This window comes from Rutidosis leptorrhynchoides, chromosome 7, assembly GCF_046630445.1.
Source record: "Rutidosis leptorrhynchoides isolate AG116_Rl617_1_P2 chromosome 7, CSIRO_AGI_Rlap_v1, whole genome shotgun sequence".
Classification (NCBI taxonomy): Eukaryota; Viridiplantae; Streptophyta; class Magnoliopsida; order Asterales; family Asteraceae; genus Rutidosis; species Rutidosis leptorrhynchoides.
The window spans coordinates 145177923-145194433 of NC_092339.1; positions in this window are offsets into that span (position 1 = coordinate 145177923).

Below are 16511 nucleotides of genomic sequence, written 5' to 3' on the forward strand. Positions count from 1 at the left end.
GTAAGGTTAGTATGAATAATTATATTCATAGCTTTTACCCGTATAGGTTCTCTGTCCTTTCTACTCAAAGCGTCGGCTACCACATTCGCCTTCCCTGGGTGGTATCAAATCTCAACATCATAATCATTCAACAGTTCGATCCACCTGCGTTGTCTCATATTCAGTTGCTTCTGATTAAATATATGTTGGAGACTTTTGTGGTCGGTATATATATAATACTTTTGACTCCATATAAATAATTCCTCCAAGTCTTTAATACAAAAACAACAGCACCCAATTTCAAATCGTGAGTTGTATAATTTTGCTCGTGAATCTTCAATTGTCTAGACGCATAAGCAATCACCTTCGTTCGTTGCATTAATACAAAACCGAGACCTTGCTTTGATGCATTACAATAAATCATAAAATCATCATTCCCTTCAGGCAATGACAATATAGGTGCTGTAGTTAGCTTTTTCTTCAATAACTGAAACGCCTTCTCTTATTCATCCTTCCATTCAAATTTCTTCCCTTTATGCGTTAATACAGTCAAGGGTTTTGCTATTTTGGAGAAATCTTGGATGAATCTTCTGTAGTAACCAGCCAATCATAAAAATTGACGTATATGCTTCGGAGTTTTTGGGGTTTCCCACTTTTCAACGGTTTCAATCTTTGCCGGGTCCACCTGGATACCTTCTTTGTTCACTATATGATCGAGGAATTGAACTTCTTCCAACCAAAATGCACACTTTGAAAACTTAGCGTACAGTTTTTCTTTCCTCAATACTTCTAGCACTTTTCTCAAATGTTCTTCATGCTCTTGATCATTCTTTGAGTAAATAAGTATGTCATCGATGAAAACAATAACAAACTTGTCAAGATATGGCCCACACACTCGGTTCATAAGGTCCATGAACACAGCTGGTGCGTTAGTCAATCCAAACGGCATAACCATAAACTCGTAATGACCATAACGCGTCCTAAAAGCAGTTTTTGGAATATCATCCTCCTTTACTCGCATTTGATGATATCCTGAACGTAAATCGATTTTTGAATAAACCGACGAGCCTTGTAGTTGATCAAATAAGTCGTCAATTCTCGGCAGTGGATAACAGTTTTTGATGGTAAGTTTATTCAACTCTCTGTAGTCAATACACAACCTAAATGTACCATCCTTCTTCTTGAAAAACAAAACAGAAGCTCCCCATGGTGATGTGCTTGGTCGAATGAAACCACGTTCTAATAGTTCTTGCAGTTGGCTTTGCAGTTCTTTCATCTCGCTGGGTGCGAGTCTGTAAGGAGCACGAGCTATTGGTGCAGCTCCTGGTACAAGATCTATTTGAAATTCAACGGATCGATGTGGGGGTAATCCCGGTAATTCTTTCGAAAATACATCGGGAAATTCTTTTGCGACGGGAACATCATTGATGCTCTTTTCTTCAGTTTGTACTTTCTCGACGTGTGCTAGAACATCATAGCAACCTTTTATTATTAGTTTTTGTGCCTTCAAATTACTAATAAGATGTAGCTTCGTGTTGCCCTTTTCTCCGTACACCATTAAGGGTTCTCCTTCTTCTCGTACAATGCGAATTGCATTTTTGTAACATACGATCTCTGCTTTCATCTCCTTCAGCCAGTCCATGCCAACTATTACATCAAAACTTCCTAACTCTACTGGTATCAAATCAATCTTAAATATTTCGCTACCCAGTTTAATTTCTCGATTCCGGCATATATAATCTGCTGAAATTAATTTACCGTTTGCTAATTCGAGTAAAAATTTACTATCCAACTGCGTCAATGGACAACTTAATTTAGCACAAAAATCTCTACTCATATAGCTTCTATCCGCACCCGAATCAAATAAAACGTAAGCAGATTTATTGTCAATAAGAAACGTACCCGTAACAAGCTCCAGGTCTTCCTGTGCCTCTGCCGCATTAATATTGAAAACTCTTCCGCGGCCTTGTCCATTCATGTTCTCCTGGTTCGGGCAATTTCTAATAATGTGGCCCAGTTTTCCACATTTATAACAAACTACATTGGCATAACTTGCTCCAACACTACTTGCTCCGCCATTACTCGTTCCGACACCATTTGTTCCTTTCGTTCTGTTAACCCCTGGTCCGTAGACCTCACACTTCACTGCGCTATGACCATTTCTTTTACACTTGTTGCAGAATTTGGTACAGAACCCCGAGTGATACTTTTCACACCTTTGGCATAGCTGCTTCTGATTGTTGTTGTTGTTGTTGCAGTTGTTATTGTTGTTGGGATGATTGTTGTAGTTGTTGTTGTTGTTGTTGTTGTTTTGCCGTTTGTTGTAGTTACGATTGATGTTGTGATTGTTGGGATAGTTGTTGTTGTTTTGGTGACTCTTATCACCGTTTTCCTCCCACTTTCTTTTAACTATCTTCACGTTGGCCTCTTCGGCCGCCTGTTCTTTAATTCTTCCCTCAATCTGGTTCACTAGTTTGTGAGCCATTCTACATGCCTTTTGTATGGAGGTAGGCTCGTGTGAACTTATATCTTCTTGGATTCGCTCCAGTAACCCTTTCACAAATGCGTCGATCTTCTCTTCCTCATCTTCGAACGCTCTCGAACACAATAGGCACAATTCTGTGAATCGTCTTTCATACGAAGTAATATCGAATCCCTGTGTTCGTAACCCTCTAAGTTCTGACTTGAGCTTATTGACCTCGGTTCTAGGACGGTACTTCTCATTCATCAAGTGCTTGAATGCTGACCACGGTAGTGCGTAAGCAGCATCTTGTCCCACTTGTTGTAGATAGGTATTCCACCATGTTAACGCAATACCTGTGAAGGTATGCGTAGCGTACTTCACTTTGTCTCCTTCAGCAAACTTACTTATGGCAAAGGCCGATTCAACTTTCTCAGTCCAGCGTTTCAATCCGATTGGTCCTTCGGTCCCATCAAATTCTGAAGGTTTGCAGGCAGTGAATTCCTTGTAGGAGCATCCTACACTATTTCTTGTGCCGTTAACTGTATTGCTAGATTCAGAGTTATTGTTGGTATGTAGCGCGGCCTGTACTGCGGCTATGTTTGAAGCAAGAAAGGCACGAAATTCCTCTTCGCTGTGACGACCCGGGAATTTTTGACCAAATTTAAACTTAATCTTTGAATGATTCCGACATGATAAGCAAAGTCTGTAATAGTGAAGTCTCAAAAACTGTGAACTAATTATATGGATACATTTAATCTTTAACCAGTCCCGACGATTCACGAACAACTATTTGTAAACAGATATGTGTGTGTATATACATAGAAATAAATAAATAATTGAAAATATAATTTGAAATATTATGTGTTGTTGATATTGAAATTAATTATGTAAAATAAAATAAAATTATGATATAGTGAAAATTATTATTTAAAATACATACATATAAATAAAATATATAGTAGATATATTTTGTTATTTTGAAATTTTTTTAATAAACGACGGTAAAACTAAATTGTCATTCGATAGACAGTAAACGAGTTAAAAAGGAACCCCTGTGATAAACAGTGACTCAAAAATGGGTTTTGTAAGGTGTAGGCTTAGTAAAAATGTATTTAGGAGCTATTTACTTAATTTTAAAACTTTTTATATTTTACTTGGGAGTAGGAATAAATAATTAACGTAATTTTTATTTAATAATTAATGACCATATTTTATACCATAATGACCAAAATAAATAAATATAATTACCGTAAAAATTTGGGATTTTTTTTCCGAAGACTTTTATCCGTCACTAATTTACAACGGAACCCAATATAATATACATATAAACGTCGGTGGAAATAGATCAAGAATACAGCTGGTTACCATGTTTAATTTATGAAGTATTACTACATAATTATTAATTATTATTATTATTATTATTAAATTATTTATAATATTACTTTAAATCAATGTGTCTATATATGTGTGTTCTGTTAGAACCAAACACAACATTCTAATTCCTACTCCACCTTCCCCATCACCATTTGATCACCGACGGGCACCAACAACCACCCTCTCGAACGACCACCACGAACTACCTTCATCACCTTCCATCACTATCACCACCACCTAACAATCATCACAAACCATTGGACTAGGTTGAAAGGTTTCGATTCTATGTCTACACCAAAACAACTCCATAGCTACCTCACGAACCACCATCATGATTCAATAACAAAAACGTTTACTATTTCGATTACCTTGCTTACTTGAAACCAAGCTCAAACCACAAACCATAACAACGACCACCACCATCTTGTGCAGCCAAAAAAAAAATCACTCAACGAAACCCACATCAAACCATTTGCAATCTCACTATTTTATGTTTCTATCCTTAGTTCGTTATGATCATAAAACCATCACCACTTGTTGTAACTTATGTGGAACCGATACCCATAAAGAACCACCAAGGTTACCACCCAAACCCACCATAATCACCATCGATTATTTTGGTCATTCAAGACCGCCATCGACTATAATCACCACCACTATTTCATCACAACCGTCACCACCAAAACACGTATACAACCACCCACAACACCGCCACTGTTTCAGCTGTTATATTTTTTTATCGATCGACACCCAGAACATCACCCATAACGACTTCTATTCTCTAATTGCTAATCCTGTGTTCTTTTCTTGTTGGCGAGCACCACCCCAAAACAAAACCGATCACCACCCTATTACTTTTCTCTCTCTCTCTCTCTCATATGTTTGCTGTTCTAACCGCTGAAAACAAACCCAAACACTCCACCTGCTATTCTGTTCCAGTCGACAACCAACCCCCTTTTTCTATTGTTGCTACTATCGGTACAGCTTCTGTTTCCACTTTCTATTATAATCTGAACATACTACTGCAACCCGATCACCCATTGATTTCTAAAATCGATCAAACCACCAAACCCTACAACTATATTTTTATTTTTCTGTTGTCGACAACCAAACAAACCCAGGAAGTTAAAAAAACCAAAATACAAACCCATCATCTTTAGTATTTCTGTATCTGATGCAATAACAACGATGATGACATTTACGATGAGTGGTGATAATGATGATGAACAATGGTGAAACAACGATGATGATATTCTGTTAATTGTTTCCTGTCTGATTCCTTCTGTTTCTGTTTAATTCGATAACCAACCACCCTCATAAAACTCCATCAAACACCCATTTTATTGCTACTGCTACTCGCCTTTATTTAATCCTGTTGCAGTTCAATCGACACAAAAGGGCAGCACATTTTTTTTTCTTCTTTTCCTTTGTGGCCGACATTCATTAAACAAATAACCCCACAATCCATCGGTGGGTTTAAAGGGATACATGTTAGCAGGCCTTGGAAATATAATAACATTGGATCGAGATAATAGGGCCAAACAATTTTATTTTGGGCTTATGAATTCGCGGTGGGCCAAAACTGTTTAGAAGGTTGGACTAAAAAATATTTTACGATATTGGGTTGCGGTTGTTGTGACCCAAAACACTCTTGAAATAAATGGTATGAATGGTTATGATCGTGTGGTGTTAGGAGACAGTAGTAAATGATATACAGTAATTTATGATGATTGATTATGATATACAGACTATGACGATGATGATAGATGGTAATAACAATTATGACATGAGTTCGTTAATACATAAAATAAAGATGATGATTAGTGAATACATGAGATGAATAGGCTAAATATAAATGGGTTTCGTAGTATAATTGAAAGATAATGTAGCTTGGATGGTTTGGTTGTGGTGTCGGGTAACGAGAGGTTGGGGGTTCGAGCTTTAACAAGGGCATTATTTTTTAAAGGCTTGTTAACACTAAGGTAGCTTTCCTATTATTATTATTATTATTATTATTATTATTATTATTATTATTATTATTATTATTATTATTATTATTATTATTATTATTATTATTATTATTAAACTAACACTAAATATTAAAATTATGATTATTATTATTATTATTATTATCAAAAGTATTAGTATTATTATTAGTATTATTATCATTATAGTTATTAATATAAAAATTAGTATCATTATTATTATTAGTAAAAAAATCATTATTTTTATAATTATTATTATTAGTAATCATTATTATGAAAATTAACATTTTTATTAAAAGTATCATTTTATTAAAGTTATCATTTTTATAATCTACATTAAAAATATTATTTTTAACTCTAATATCATTATTATTATTTTTATCATTACTAATATTATTTTAGTATTATTATAATTTTAACAAATGATATATATATATATACATATATATATACATATATATATATATATATATATATATATATATATATATATATACAAAAATATATTTACTATATATAACATAACAAAATTTATTTTTGAATATATAAAATGAATATATGAAACATATAGGTTAATAATATAAAAATGATATAACCAATAAATTTAAATATATATATAAATACGTTCGATTACAATTATGTGTGTTAATATATACACAAATGATATAGGTTCATAAATCCGAGATCAACCCTACACTTGGTAAATGACGTCATATGTATTTTTACTACAAAATACAGTATGGTGAGTTTCATTACTCCCTTTTTATATATATTTGTGGGCTGAGAATACATGCGCTGTTTTATAAATGTTTTACGAAATAGGCACAAGTACTAAAACTAACTCTATGTGGGTTTAAACCAGAAATATACCCTTAGCTTGGTAACATTAAATTACTTGTCTATGTACGGTAGGCGCGAATCCTAAAGATAGATCTATTGGGTCTGACAAACCCCATCCTGACTATGGGATGCTTTAGTACTTCGAGGTTATTTTAAACACACCTGATCTGGTGTACTTCAGAGGGTAAAACATGAACGTTAAGGCTTGTTACCGGGTGCCTACAAATTATAGAATACTTTTATACACTTGTGAGTGTACATATATTATAAACGGAAATCTTGTGGTCTATTAATATATTGAAATGATTGTTATGATAATCCTATGAACTCACCAACCTTTTGGTTGATATTTTTAAGCATGTTTATTCTCAGGTATGAAAGAAATCTTCCGCTGTGCATTTGCTCATTTTAAAGATATTACTTGAAGTCATTCATGGCATATTTAGGTCAGTACCTCGCAATGGGACCAGATGTTGATGACTTCGTCCAGGAGGATTAGGACGGGTTGTTACAGTTGGTATCAGAGCGGTGGTCTTAGCGAAACAGGTCTTGTATTAATGTGTTTAACTGATAGTCGTTTAGATGCATTAGTGGATCTGGACTTCGACCGTGTCTGCATGTCAAAATTTTTGCTTATCATTTTTGTCGGAAATCATCTGCTTTTCATCTTTAGGAAATTACCTGCTCATTATTCTTAGTCTAGACACATCTTACTGCCTTGACTGCATGATTAGTGTATAGAAAAAACTCATATCCTAGCGTATTTGCTAAATCATATCTTAGCGTATCTATTACGATAGACTTTGCCTGATACCTTCCGTAAATTTCTCCGTAACTTAGGGGAATCTGGTACTATATATATCTATGCATATGATGCATTGAGAATACCATCCAACTATCAATTGCTGTCACTAAACTCTTCATACCAAAAATCTTTTCTGAGATCGCGTAAGATGGCCTCTACGAATCGACCAAGTTCCTCTGACTCCGAAGGTAACGTGACAGGAGCACACCAACCAATCAACTACCGTGATTACTGGAGAAAATGGGGGTGGGTTCGCGACATACTCACCCTATGGAGAAGGGAAGAAGGTACTTGATGTCAAAGCTAAGGTATACGAAATAGTATTATTTTTAGTGCGAAAATACTATTAAATATGCTACAATTTTACACAAGTTATTTATTTATTTATCGAGTGGATATACTTAAACCTTGCTACAACACTTATAGGCAGTGTACCTAATCGTACAGTAGTGTAGTTTTTAGTAAGTCCGGTTCGTTCCACAGGGAAATCTTTAAACAAAGCTCAACGCTATATTAGTTTACTTTTATAAAAATACAAATATATATATATGTAATATTATTATTATAAAGGGGGTTTTTACCGTTTAATGACCGGTTTATCGATTTTAAGACTTTAGTCGCAGTTAAAACCTAATGTAAAATATAAAATAAATACAAGACTTAAATTAAAGCGTAAAGTAAATAACGATAATGAAATTGCGAATAATAAAAGTGCGATAAAATAAAATTGCGATAATTAAAAAGTACGATAATTAAAAGTGCGATAAAATAAATTAACAATAAAAATGCGATAATTAGAAGTGCAATTAAATATAAAATAAAGGAAATTAAATATGAAATAAAAGAATTATGCTTATTTAAACTTCCGTAATCATGATGTTTGACGTGTTGATTTTAGTTTTATGCCCATGGGTTAATTGTCCTTTGTCCTGGATTATTTAATATGTCCGTCTGGTTTTTGTCCATAACAGTCCATCAGTCATAAATATAAAGTGCGAGTGTCCTCGTCAAATTATTATTATACCCGAAGTTAAATATTCCAACTAATTGGGGATTCGAATTGTAACAAGGTTTTAATACTTTGTTTAATGAATACACCAGGTTATCGACTGCGTGTAAACCAAGGTTTTACTACTTTGTTTACAGTTACACCAATTACCCTTGAATGTAATTTCACCCCTGTTTTAATTATTCTAGTGGCTATTAATCCATTCCCGTGTCCGGTTAAATGAACGATTATTCATACATATAAATACCCCGCCCATCGTGTCCGATCGAGTGTATATGGTAATTTATAGGGACGCCTAATTGTAAATCTTTATATTAACATTAACAAACTATCATTTAGTTAAACAAATATAAAACCCATTAATAGCCCATAGTCTAATTTCCACAAGTGTCGTTCTTTTATCCAAACCCCAATTATGGTACAAAGCCCAATTACCCAATTTAAGTAATTAGTCCAACATCATGATTACTTCGTTTTAAATAAGCATAATAATAACTTAGCTACGAGACATTAATATAAAAAGGTTGAACATAACTTACAATGATTAAAAAATAGCGTAGCGTTACACGGACAGAATTTCGACTTACACCCTTACAACATTCGCTAACATACCCTTATTATTAGAATTAGAATTATAATTATAATTAAAATTAAAATATAAATTATATATATATATATATATATATATATATATATATATATATATATATATATATATATATCGTATATATCAGAGAAGAGAGAAATAGATTTTATGGTGTAAGTAAAAACGGATCACGAAGTCGCTTTAAATAGAAGGTGGCCTGGAAAAGGTACTCATGCGAGTCGCATGAGTTTGGGCATTAGGCCATGCGACTCGCATGGCCGTGATTTCCAGCTCAGGATCATTTGTTTTCTAGCTTGCCGACATAATAAATAAATAATATAAATATATAAATAATTTTAATAATTATTTATATATTATATTATATTTATATGCATAGTTGAGTAGATATTTTTGGTCCGTTACGTCGGGCGTTTCTTCTAGGCTCAGGTCCCGGTTCCGGATTTTCGGACGTCTTCGCGTATTATTTTAAATCGCGTACTTTGCGTCTTGTAACTTGTACTCTTGTCATTTTGAGACGTTCCTCATCAATATTTTGAACCTTTTTAGTTGTATCTTGTACTTTTTAGCTCTTTGGACCTTTTTGTCTTCAATTTGTCGAATCTGCCTTTTGTCTTCACTTTTTAATATTTAAACGAATATTGCTTGTAAATCGAACAATACCAACTAAAATCTTGTCTTTATTGGGGAATAATGCTATAAAATATGTGTTCATTTTTGGCATTATCAGTACTCCATATCATGAACCGAATCTACCACCTAACCTTGGAGTACTTGACCCGCTAACCGGCGAACCCGTTCGCAACACCGTTTATACACTTTTTGCAAGAATTTTTCGTCTTGAGACTACCATTAACGGAACTAGAGAAGATATCCGACCTTTACCTCACACTGATAACCAACCAGGGTTAGTAGAAGAAGTTAGAGAACTCCGAGCTCGAGTATTAACTTTAGAGAGCACGGTACACAATTTGCAAGCACCAGCAGTATCACCAACACCAGTAATATCACCAGCTTCAGCACCAACGGTACCAGTACCACCAATAACCTAAGTTTCAATAATCCATGCCTCACCATCTCATTCTGTACCTCGAGTATAATCATCGTTCTACGAATCGTTCTACATCAATTACCTTCGTTCAACATGACGATTATGTAATCTTTAATGTTTTAGAGATTATATATTCTCGTTCTAAAGGTAAATTAAATAAGATTAATATCATATCAACTCATTAAATCTATATTACATCTGAAGAAAATATATATGTAAGTATATTTTCATAAAGATTGTAATTAAAAATTCTTTCGTACAAACTGATAATGGTGAAAATATTTTAACGGGTAGGTAATACCCGAGGAATATTTAGATTTCATATTAATAAGTTGCACTGTACATTCTTCGACTCCGATTCAACAGTCAGTCACTATTCTACTCATATCCATAGATATACGTATCCGTTCATCACAGAATCCATTTTCGTTCAATTTCATATTTGGATTTTGACCTATCAGAATCCAACAAGTCGCATAATGAAGAAAACATCGGACAAAGTAAAATTTGTTAGAAACAAATGAACTAACTAATTGAAATATTGTTAAGAATCCACGCTAACTGTTCCTAGCTAACTGTTCCTAGCTAAATGGTTACATTTTAATTATCGCAATTTACATTCTCGCAATTTTATTTATCGTCATTTAATTTCTGTATTTATTTTACGCACTTTAAATAATGGGACACGTATACAAGGTTTCGACCTATCATATCAACCCATCTATATATATATTTCGGAACAACCATAGACACTCTATATGTGAATGTTGGAGTTGGCTATACAGGGTTGAGGTTGATTCCAAAATATATATATGGTTTGAGTTGTGATCAATACTGAGACCGGTACACGGGTCACGATACGTATTAATTAATTCGAATATTATATATGAATTTATTGGTCTATTGGACAATTGGACTGCTAACTTTGGACAATTAATGAATTAAAATATTGATTATAACATATGAAACTAAACAATTCTTCAAGTTTGCCACTTGATTTTCATCTTAAACCTCATTCGTATCTTGATAATTACAATTTGCGTTCAAACATTTCATGATTCTTGAAAACACCTCAATCGAGAAGATGAACCAACCGCACTTCATCTACAGAAGAAAAGATCTATGCATATAGTTATGCACCTGAAAAACTCTTGGAACCTGAGTAAAGGTTTAACACGTATATGCGCTAGCTCCTTTAGCGATGTTACTATCGAAAATCACTTTGCAATTCCTTTTCAAATTAGCCAAATTTTGTCACAGCTCCAGCAAGTCAACTCCGACTTTTCATCCGAAACAACCTTATTATAACCTTGATATATATGCGTACTCTTTATTGTTATCGGGGAACCTTTTATATTCCACCATATTACCATCAACGTTTAATCATCTAAAAACACAATTCTTTTGAAAACCCTCGGTTAGATAACCGATGATCCAGATTTGTTAACTTTGAAAATGCTGATGAAGCAGCATATTGTAGATTGCCTTAATGGCCAAAGGTTGATAACAAAGAATGGAACGCTCGATAGAAAATTTGGTACTGAAAAATGGATTGAGCTAACCACGAAGAAGACCAAAGAACAAATACAAGGACCAAATCCTATATTCAAAGAATCCAGATAAATCTGGATCCGATGAAATCTTTAGAGAATATCTTGCTCTGTACCCACGTTAAAATCTTGCGGAAAATTTTTCTTCATCAACATTCGAACTTAGAAATTCCAAAATATCATCATAAATATCTTCGATATTTCTGAGGATATTTTCATAAATATTCTTGTCCGAAATTATCTACTCTTCGTGCTTTCTGTATTTCATTATATTGAAAACTTCGATAAAATCTAAGTATGAATTATGAATGAATTGTGGAGAAGTGTTGGGAATTGAAGCATGGGTTAGTATAATATAATGACACTTGGCCAACGTGATTATACTACAGTAAGTCATGCTAAGTTTCTAATGAAACGTGATGATTCACAGAACATAACGTCATCATGTGTCATGTTACACGACTCTTTCATTCTACTTAAGCTCTAAGCATATCAAGGAAATATTTTCTTTGATATTCATGTTCTTCCGTAATTCCAAAAGGTTGCTAATAAACCGTGCTAATACATTTTCTTTCTGATTAGAAGATTTCTTTAAATTCCTTGAATTCCGAAAATCCACCATGACTACGTCAAAAGCTAAGACGAATCTCTATTTCTTCAATTCACTCTTTTGTGATAGCTTCACTCGTACGCTTCGAGTAATCGAAATGATTAATCTAATGATGATAAAACTCTATTTGTCAATTCATATTCGCCATGAAAACATTCTTATTGCTATCCATGACAACTACACTCAAATTTTGGGACGAAATTTCTTTAACGGGTAGGTACTGTGACGACCCGGGAATTTTTGACCAAATTTAAACTTAATCTTTGAATGATTCCGACATGATAAGCAAAGTCTGAAATAGTGAAGTCTCAAAAACTGTGAACTAATTTTATGGATACATTTAATCTTTAACCAGTCCCGACGATTCACGAACAACTATTTGTAAACAGATATGTGTGTGTATATACATAGAAATAAATAAATAATTGAAAATATAATTTGAAATATTATGTGTTGTTGATATTGAAATTAATTATGTAAAATAAAATAAAATTATGATATAGTGAAAATTATTATTTAAAATACATACATATAAATAAAATATATAGTAGATATATTTTGTGATTTTGAAATTTTTTTAATAAACGACGGTAAAACTAAATTGTCATTCGATAGACAGTAAACGAGTTAAAAAGGAACCCCTGTGATAAACGGTGACTCAAAAATGGGTTTTGTAAGGTGTAGGCTTAGTAAAAATATATTTAGGAGCTATTTACTTAATTTCAAAACTTTTTATATTTTACTTGGGAGTAGGAATAAATAATTAACGTAATTTTTATTTAATAAGTAATGACCATATTTTATACCATAATGACCAAAATAAATAAATATAATTACCGTAAAAATTTGGGATTTTTTTTCCGAAGACTTTTATCCGTCACTAATTTACAACGGAACCCAATATAATATACATATAAATGTCGGTGGAAATAGATCAAGAATACAGCTGGTTACCATGTTTAATTTATGAAGTATTACTACATAATTATTAATTATTATTATTATTATTATTATTAAATTATTTATAATATTACTTTAAATCAATGTGTCTATATATGTGTGTTCTGTTAGAACCAAACACAACATTCTAATTCCTACTCCACCTTCCCCATCACCATTTGATCACCGACGGGCACCAACAACCACCCTCTCGAATGACCACCACGAACTACCTTCATCACCTTCCATCACTATCACCACCACCTAACAATCATCACAAACCATTGGACTAGGTTGAAAGGTTTCGATTCTATGTCTACACCAAAACAACTCCATAGCTACCTCACGAACCACCATCATGATTCAATAACAAAAACGTTTACTATTTCGATTACCTTGCTTACTTGAAACCAAGATCAAACCACAAACCATAACAACGACCACCACCATCTTGTGCAGCCAAAAAAAAATCACTCAACGAAACCCACATTAAACCATTTGCAATCTCACTATTTTATGTTTCTATCCTTAGTTCGTTTATGATCATAAAACCATCACCACTTGTTGTAACTTATGTGGAACCGATACCCAAAAAGAACCACCAAGGTTACCACCCAAACCCACCATAATCACCATCGATTATTTTGGTCATTCAAGATCGCCATCGACTATAATCACCACCACTATTTCATCACAACCGTCACCACCAAAACACGTATACAACCACCCACAACACCGCCACTATTTCAGCTGTTATATTTTTTTATCGATCGACACCCAGAACATCACCCATAACGACTTCTATTCTCTAATTGCTAATCCTGTGTTCTTTTCTTGTTGGCGAGCACCACCCCAAAACAAAACCGATCACCACCCTATTACTTTTCTCTCTCTCTCTCTCTCTCACTCTCTCTTTCTCTCTCTCTCTCTCTCTCACACACATATGTTTGCTGTTCTAACCGCTGAAAACAAACCCAAACACTCCACCTGCTATTCTGTTCCAGTCGATAACCAACCCCCTTTTTCTATTGTTGCTACTATCGGTACAGCTTCTGTTTCCACTTTCTATTATAATCTGAACATACTACTGCAACCCAATCACCCATTGATTTCTAAAATCGATCAAACCACCAAACCCTACAACTATATTTTTATTTTTCTTTTGTCGACAACCAAACAAACCCAGGAAGTTAAAAAAACCAAAATACAAACCCATCATCTTTAGTATTTCTGTATCTAATGCAATAACAACGATGATGACGTTTACGATGAGTGCTGATAATGATGATGAACAATGGTGAAACAACGATGATGATATTCTGTTAATTGTTTCCTGTCTGATTCCTTCTGTTTCTGTTTAATTCGATAACCAACCACCACCATAAAACTTCATCAAACACCCATTTTATTGCTACTGCTACTCGCCTTTATTTAATCTTGTTGCAGTTCAATCGACACAAAAGGGCAGCACGTTTTTTTTTCTTCTTTTCCTTTGTGGCCGACATTCATTAAACAAATAACCCCACAATCCATCGGTGGGTTTAAAGGGATACATGTTAGCAGGCCTTGGAAATATAATAACATTGGATCGAGATAATAGGGCCAAACGATTTTATTTTGGGCTTATGAATTCGCGGTGGGCCAAAACTGTTTAGAAGGTTGGACTAAAAACTATTTTACGATATTGGGTTGCGGTTATTGTAACCCAAAACACTCTTGAAATAAATGGTATGAATGGTTATGATCGTGTGGTGTTAGGAGACAGTAGTAAATGATATACAGTAATTTATGATGATTGATTATGATATACGGACTATGACGATGATGATAGATGGTAATAACAATTATGACATGAGTTCGTTAATACATAAAATAAAGATGATGATTAGTGAATACATGAGATGAATAGGCTAAATATAAATGGGTTTCGTAGTATAATTGAAAGATAATGTAGCTTGGATGGTTTGGTTGTGGTGTCGGGTAACGAGAGGTTGGGGGTTCGAGCTTTGACAAGGGCATTATTTTTTAAAGGCTTGTTAACACTAAGGTAGCTTTCCTATTATTATTATTATTATTATTATTATTATTATTATTATTATTATTATTATTATTATTATTATTATTATTATTATTATTATTATTATTATTATTATTATTATTATTATTATTATTATTATTATTATTATTATTATTATTATTATTATTATTATTATTATTATTATTATTATTATTATTATTATTAAACTAACACTAAATATTAAAATTATGATTATTATTATTATTATTATTATCAAAAGTATTAGTATTATTATTAGTATTGTTATCATTATAGTTATTAATATAAAAATTAGTATCATTATTATTATTAGTAAAAAAAATCATTATTTTTATAATTATTATTATTAGTAATCATTATTATGAAAATTAACATTTTTATTAAAAGTATCATTTTATTAAAGATAAAAATAAAATCATTATTTTTATAATTATTATTATTAGTAATCATTATTATGAAAATTAACATTTTAATTAAAAGTATCATTTTATTAAAGTTATCATTTTTATCATCTACATTAAAAATATTATTTTTAACTCTAATATCATTATTATTATTTTTATCATTACTAATATTATTTTAGTATTATTATAATTTTAACAAACGATATATATATATATATATATATATATATATATATATATATATATATATATATATATATATATATATATATATATATATATATATATATATATATACAAATATATATTTACTATATATAACATAACAAAATTTATTTTTGAATATATAAAATGAATATATGAAAGATATAGGTTAATAATATAAAAATGATATAACCAATAAATTTAAATATATATATATATATATAAATATGTTCGATTACAATTATGTGTGTTAATATATACACAAATGATATAGGTTCATAAATCCGAGATCAACCCTACACTTGGTAAATGACGTCATATGTATTTTTACTACAAAATACAGTATGGTGAGTTTCATTACTCCCTTTTTATATATATTTGTGGGCTGAGAATACATGCGCTGTTTTATAAATGTTTTACGAAATAGTCACAAGTACTAAAACTAACTCTATGTGGGTTTAAACCAGAAATATACCCTTAGCTTGGTAACATTAAATTACTTGTCTATGTACGGTAGGCGTGAATCCTAAAGATAGATCTATTGGGTCTGACAAACCCCATCCTGACTATGGGATGCTTTAGTACTTCGAGGTTATTTTAAACACACCTATTCTGGTGTACTTCAGAGGGTAAAACA